Source organism: Callorhinchus milii, unplaced genomic scaffold, assembly GCF_018977255.1.
Source record: "Callorhinchus milii isolate IMCB2004 unplaced genomic scaffold, IMCB_Cmil_1.0 Scaffold4, whole genome shotgun sequence".
Classification (NCBI taxonomy): domain Eukaryota; kingdom Metazoa; phylum Chordata; class Chondrichthyes; order Chimaeriformes; family Callorhinchidae; genus Callorhinchus; species Callorhinchus milii.
This window is the reverse complement of record NW_024704745.1, coordinates 16,910,470-16,918,179: the sequence shown is the minus strand read 5'-3', so window position 1 is coordinate 16,918,179 and position 7,710 is coordinate 16,910,470.

The following is a 7,710-nucleotide window of genomic DNA, read 5'->3' as shown; positions in this document are numbered from 1 at the left end:
GTTAGGAATTTCTCCATTTCGACTGGCTGTAAAAATCGGGTTTGTGATGAGAAAGCATATACCTCAGTTATATGGACAGAAAAGTCCCCTGGGGAAAAAAATCTGCACTTAGCCAAGACTGGTGTTTAAAGTTGCTAACACAACTTCCTGTATGAGGCTCTTTTGTTGAACGTTTTGTCTTTCACGTAAAATGAAATTTATTTTCTGCGTAATTTATAGTGGTGACAATGCACAATCCTGGGAAATGATAGGAATCATCTGTGCTTAGAACATAACTAAAAATCTTATAGCCAGTAGATGACAATAAAAAATGAGCAAGTTTGTATTGGAAATGTCTCGGTGTCTCCTATCAGCTTAAATTTGATGTGGAGTTACAAAAGAAATAGCTATAATCTGGCATACAGTAACTTATCTTATACTTTGTAAGGTAGGAATATTACTCAATGGAATTCTTTGTGCAGTGTCCAGATGGATACGTATGGAGACGTGTATAATACAATACAGCACCATTCACATAGGGAGAATGTCCCAAGGTGCTTAAGCCAGGGTAAACCAGCAGGTCTTTTCTGTGCAATGTTTAAGTCAATTGTTCACCCAGGTAATGTGAGTTTCAAACCTTGTCTGTCGTTTAATCTTAATATTCAAAGCAACACAGTCGAACCAGTAAGATTTAAATATTGTGAGTATATTTGGGTCCTAATTTTCGATATATCTTAACGTAATTCTGTTGAACTGCAGGAATTCTGTTCCAGAGGTAGATTGCACTAGAGCAGAGTTCCTGCAAGGTTGTGTGATGTATTTTTAGCGACCAGAAGAAGTTGCTGATTCCGACAATCTCTCCTCGTGACGTAACTCTGTAAAGAAACACTGGCAATTATAGTACATCTCACTAGTGTTATTCATTGTGCATGCTTTGATGGTGGCAATTTAGCTGAGTACACGGTTACTAAACGATTAGCCTTGCATAAAGCATGTCTAAGCCAAAGAAAAATAGATACATAATGATACTGTTTATATTTGTTGTTATGCCAACTGGCAGAATTTGTGTTGACTTTCATTCCAGTTACTAATTAAATTTAACTATTAAAGGACACTAATATTATGGAAAGTGTTTGACTAACCTTTTATTTCCTTCAGAGAGGGAGAAGAGCTGGTCGTTTTGTTTTTATCACTGTGACAACAAGTGCAAGTGGCGTAAAGATGCACTTCAAAACAATTTACCTTATCGCATCTTTCTGAGTAAACAAATGAGAAAAGGGCTGGCCAAAGACTTCCTTAAGCAAGCAACACTGTTCCTTTCAGCAAAGGCTCCACACCACTTCACAAAAGAAAGCCTCACAGCCAATTTGAAAATTAGGCTCCATGATCTTTTGCTCTGATCTGAAAATCCTAGATCAAAAACTTTCATACACCCATTTCAGAACACGAGTGAGAGACAGTAGTTAGAACAGCTATATTGGACTCTTCAAGAGGTCACCAGTTAAATACTGGGTCAGTCCAAAACCAACGAAGTGGCCTGATGAAAGGCCCACGATGAGGTAAATGTAGTGCTATATTTGAGATTTATTGCGCTGATGTGCGTGAGGCATTCTGCCAATCCTGCTCACAATGGCAAAGGTCATGCAACCTTGGATGTTTGCTCATGGATTCACATCTACACTTCCCATTAGTGTTTTTGTTTATTAAAAAGGCTTGTATCCAGCAATTGGCAAGTTGAAAGCCTCACAAATCCAGTGTTGTAGATCCAATGTCACAGCCTTCACCATTGGGGAGAGAGGAAATCCATCTCCCACACTTCTGGGAACATTAAATACATGACCCATAACTGTTAAAACCTAAGCAAATGTGTTTTAATTTATAAAGCAGGCTTCTGATATATACACAGGTGTGTTTAATAGGCTACTTGATAAGGTGGACATTAGTAAGCTCCTTCCACTTGTTGTTGAGTCCAAAACAAGAGAGCATCAATCCAAGATAGTCTCTAGCAGATCTACAAGAAAGGTCAAGAGGAACTTCTTTATGCAAAGGATATTGAGAATGTGGGATGGATTGTCAGTTTCTGTGATTGAAGCATGAACATATGAAAGAGAAAGTTTGATCTATACCCATGGGAGAAGGAAATACAGGGATTTGGGAGAGGGATTAAGAGAGGGTAAATTTCAGCACAAACTAGTTGGCTGAATGGCCTAATTTGGTCTATATCTCTCTATGTAATTCTATGTATTATGTGATAAATGTTTAGGGACCCGAGCAAGATTCCCAAGTACATTGCCTCGTGTAGAGGTTAAAACACTAATCACAATGTTTACGTGGAACAGTGCCAAGGTCCCATGCACGCAGCAAATTAACAGTTAACCTATTTGCACATTTTTCGTGCAGCTGCATGGAAATACAATTTCTAAAGGAGGGTCGGGATTACATTTTTAATGCGTTTCACGTGTATGAATCAGCATTCTGTTTATTCAGGGCAGCAAAGGTTAACCTACATTCCCGCCTGCAAGATATCTTGTGAAATGAATGAAACTTGACATCTGTGAGTCATTCTGTAAATGAGCTACTTGTAAACAGATGGGGCCTGACTTTTACTTGTTGAAACAAGTACTATTTGTTAGTAGCCTTTCCCCTCCATATTTACATCCATACATCAATACTTATATTATAGTAATAATAATAATTTAATCCTTGCATATGATATAGCACCTTATAACATCTTTGAGCTGTCTCAAAGACATCTCAAAGAGCATTAGTATTAATTACAAAAAAAGTTAATTGGATCCCTCAGGTTAGGAGTTAATGTTTTAAACAGTTTTGCTTTATAACAAAAAAGACTGTAGTCAACAAATAAAACTTAATATTAGTGACTCAATCTGTAACTATTTTTTCTGACATTTGTGGACAAAAATGTTTAGAAATAAGATGACATGGCACATATCTGTCAATTTGTCTCAAATTTAGCTGTTGCGGCTCTGTGCAGCATCTTAGTAATCAGGCAGGTTAGCAGGTCAAATGAAAAACGTTCAGTTCACTGATGATTGCAGAGTTTGGCTTTGATCTGATTAAATATTGAGCTTCACTTGGGGACCATCGCTGAAGGTTGTATCCTTCCTTCACTAACCTGATTTAATAACTAAAACCAAATTCCAAAGAAATGCAAAGAACACTGAAGTCCTTCAAACTAGCTGAGGTCATCGAGAACATAAGGTGTGCACACTTCCTTCCAATAGTGAGCTACCAGGATTCTGGCTGATCCAATCAAAAGTCTATCTGGTAACTAACAAAAATGTACCCTAAAAAGACATTGCATCTCTACAAGTCTGGACTTTAGAATTTTTTTAATAAGAAATATATATTGAATGCCAAAGCATAGAATGTGCTAAAAAATGCATTCTCATACTGCTAAAATATTAAATGATGTCTTAGAAACTGATTATTACAATCTGTTAAATACTGCAGATTAGCCCCCTATGACTATAAGCACCTGTCCCAAGTTATTTTCTATGGTAAAGGGAAAAAGTGAGGAATATTGGCCAAGCATATCTGTATGCATGCTTTTTGTGTGTGGTGTGTGTGTGTGTGTGTAGGTAGAAGGAATCGTTTGCTAGAACACTACACCCAAAGAGAGACATTGGTCTTTCTACTCATAAGCACCAATCCTTATTCAACAGATGCTTCCAAACTCTAAATCAATAATAATCCTCGGTTTCTATACAGCACTTTTCACATCCAAGCACTTCACAAGATTTACCTTGAATTGTAGTGACTGAATTTGTAGGTAAACATGTCAGCTAATTTGTTTGTAGGACATTGCTGTGAACGGCCATGATATGAATGACCAATTTTACCCGGGGGATTGTTGGTCAGGACGCTGGCAGAAACTCCTTTTTTTTAAATTGTACCATGGGATCTTTAACATCAATTCCATGCACTGACAATTTTTCTTGGTTAAAATTGGTCAGTGATTTGCATCATGCTGTTTTGTATCACTCTGATGTGAATTTCTGACTTCACAGCATATATCTGGATCAACCCCAGATCTAGGGATTCGTCTTTTGATGTGGAACAGAGCTAATTGCTTCATGCTGCTTTATACTACTAGGTTCCTTGGAGAGTATGAGGAATAAATTTGGCGTTATGTTATAAATTAGGTTGAGAGCCAACAGAATTAAAATTGGCCACCAAACTTCCTCTTGGGCTTATTTTCCTCCTTGTGATATTTTTCCTTTTGGTGAGACTACTGGATCCACAAGAGATTAACCCAGAAGTCAAGAACATCTCTATTCCTTTCAATACCATTCAATGGTCAACCAGTGCACAAACAGTTCTCCAGTCACATTGTCTTGCTATACCAAAAGTTTCAGATAATAGACAACTGAGGTCAAATGAAATACGACAGTTTTACAGGTAAACAATCTCAGGATTTAAGTCGAACAAGAGCACAAAATGAAATGCTATATTTAATCATACCAATTCAGTTTCAATCTATTTCCTGTCCAAAAATCATAGAACATTAAAGAGGTAAGTTATAATTCCCTCATAATGTTGTTTTCAGCACTACATATTAAATCAAAACTAATTTAAGAATAATCCATAAAAATTTGCTTACGGAACTTAAACTTTACAGTAAAATCCTGCGAAGCACTTGGAGATAATTCAACGAGTTGAGCACTGTTGCAAATCTCAATTTTGTTTCTGCAAAACACAGAATGATACTTACCTCCTGTTCAATGTCAAATTACAAACACAGTCACTCAACTTCACAGTAAAATCCTGTAAAGCACTTTGAGATATTTCGACGACCTATGGCTCTATATCAGATGCAAGGATTATTATATTATACCTCGAGTTCAATGTCAAATTAAGGTCAAATTATTTCCCGTATGGATTGCACCTTTATAAACATTAAAAGCATTATGTTAAAAATGACAGTAAAGTTGGTTGTGTATCACATGCTCCTGAATAATCCATTTGAAAATTGATCTGAGAAACTGTTTTAATAATAATCAAAATCCTTGCATTTTAGTGCCTTATCGTGTTGTTCAGACTTCTCAAAGCGCTTCACAGAATATACTATAAAGTGAATTGACTATATTTTGTGGGCCAAACACACCAGCCAATTGCACACAGTAGTATTTCACAAACAGTCATGGATTGAATGACCACATTTTTTTAAAAAGAGATTATGACCCCCTGAAAGCAATTGCCAATTGACTAAGAACTGGGTTCCTACTTACTGCTAGGAAAACAGAAGCGTGTGGAGTAAAGAAACTTTCTAACGTTTTGCCCTGCTCAAGAATTGAACCTAGCTCCACTCACTTTCGAGGCTTTGAAATGAATAAGTTTAATCTCGTTCATTCTCTTGAATCCATCTTCCCTAAAAACAATTCTGTTTCACGGATTCTGTAATACTGCCACATGTTGCAAAAACAAAAAAACATTTTGACTTGAACTACTGCACGTCTCATTTGACCGTAAACCCAGTCAAAGAGGAAGATCTTCAGGCACGACCTAAAGATGGGGTAAGAGCAAGGCGAATGGTTTTATAAATGACAGAATGAGAAATTGTCACTTGGACCCAAATATAGGGTGAATCAAAAGTCCTTATTCATACCTCTATCTGAGATGTTCAAATTCTATAGCACGTAGACCTTTACACATATAAACTCGGTGACAAAAACTTTCACTGACACAATATAAGGCATTTCCTGTAATAACTGCACACACTATGAACTTCTAATTCACCCTGTATATTCAAAAAATGGTATAAAGATTCTGGAGAAGGTTGAGCTGAAACTGGGTACAAAAGGTTTAAAAAATACATTATATAAACTTTAAAACTAAATGGACTGCAACAGATCTCTGGTTTTGTATATGCATGGAGTCCTGTAGCTCAGTGGTTAAAACAATCGCCTCGCAAGCGAGAAACCTGGGTTCAATTCCTGGCAGGGAGAAATGTTGGGCAAGTTTGATTACACACACCTCTGTTTACCTTGCAGTAAGTAGGAACCTGGTTGTTAGTCGATTGTCGGATCGCTTTTCCAGGGGAATAATTCCTTCAAAAAAATAGTCACTTAATCCACAACTGTTAATGGGACATTGCTGTGCGCAATTCGCTGCTGCATTTCGCCTACAAAATATACTGTCATTCACTTTACAGTATATTCTGTGAAGTGCTTTGAGGCATCTCGAAAACTTGATAAGGCGCTATATAATAATCCCTCCAAAACCAAAAATAATAATAAATTCGTCATTTTCAATCTACGACTGTTTGTGGGACATTGCTGTGCGTAATTGGCTGCTGCGTTCGCCCACAAATATACAGTCAATTCACTTTACAGTGTGTTCTGTGAAGTGCTTTGGGACGTCCTCCTGACGTGAAAAGCGCTATATCAAATGCAAGGATTATTATTATTATTATTATATCAAATGCAAGGATTATTGTTATTATTTTGGGGGGCACAATACCCAGGGAAGGTTTGGTAGGATGAGCACCAACCTGTAGGGGGGACTTGTCCCAGTAATGCTGTGATATGTCATCAACTGTCAAGCACCACCTTTACAAATCTAACTATTAAAAGGACACAAATTAGTTTAAATAACTGCATCAGTTCATCTGATAGGCAAACTCCAGCTTTGGCCTGAGGCAATATATTTGCAAACCTGTTATGAAACTACTTTGATTGGAGAGCTGTGGTGTAATAAACCTTATATATGATATAGCACTTTATCATATTGTGGAGACATCTCAAAGCACTTCTCATGATATACTGCAATGTGATCAATTATTTTGTGGGTGAAATGCAGCAATCAATTTTCATGTAGCAATGTCCCACAAACAGCCACGATTGAGTAACCAGTTTTTTTTTGGGTGAGTGGGGTGGAAAGAGAAATTTGTTGGCCAGGTCACTGGGAGAAACTTGCAACTTTTCATGCCACAGTAAAGTTTATAAGAATAATCCTTGCATTTGATATAGCGCCTTATCACATCTTCGAGACATCTCAAAGTGCTTCACAGAATATACTGTAAAGTGAATTGACTATTTTGTGGGGAATAACTATATTGACTATTATTAAGCACCCGCAGATCTTTCTCTGGGAAGCCTAGAAGTATGGACCAAAACAACAAGAAGATTTCATTTATAGAGCGCCTTTCACGTCGGGAGGACGTCCCAAGGCGCTGGACAGTTCACTGAAATTAGACAGGAAGTCAGCAAAGCAGCCCAATTTCACATTTTCTTACGTTTCCCCATCTTGCTGAAGGCAACTGCTTTACACAGACATTGTGAACACTAGCTGACATTGGCATCTCAAATGTTTAAATGATTAATAAAAGATGGCAGTGCTGCATTTCTGAATTAAGTATTTTTTTGAAAATGACAATTTTACAGCCATTGTGAAATGACAACAATTTTACCTCAAACCAGAATTGATACATTTCACACTGAACTCCTCTGCTTGCCTATTGCATCTAAATAAAATACCAGTTTCAAGTGAATTAACCATTGAAATATCTCTTTTAGAAGGCAGATGGATATTTTACAGAACTAGTTTGTAGTCTAATGGTCCCACCATTGTAGGTGATGGACACAACTATTAATAAATTGTGACAAAGCCAAATCCATAGCCTCCAAGCTCGAGGCCATGACAACTCACTGATCAATATACCAATGAAAATAGAACACTTCAAACAGTGAATATTAAAGAAATGCAGAT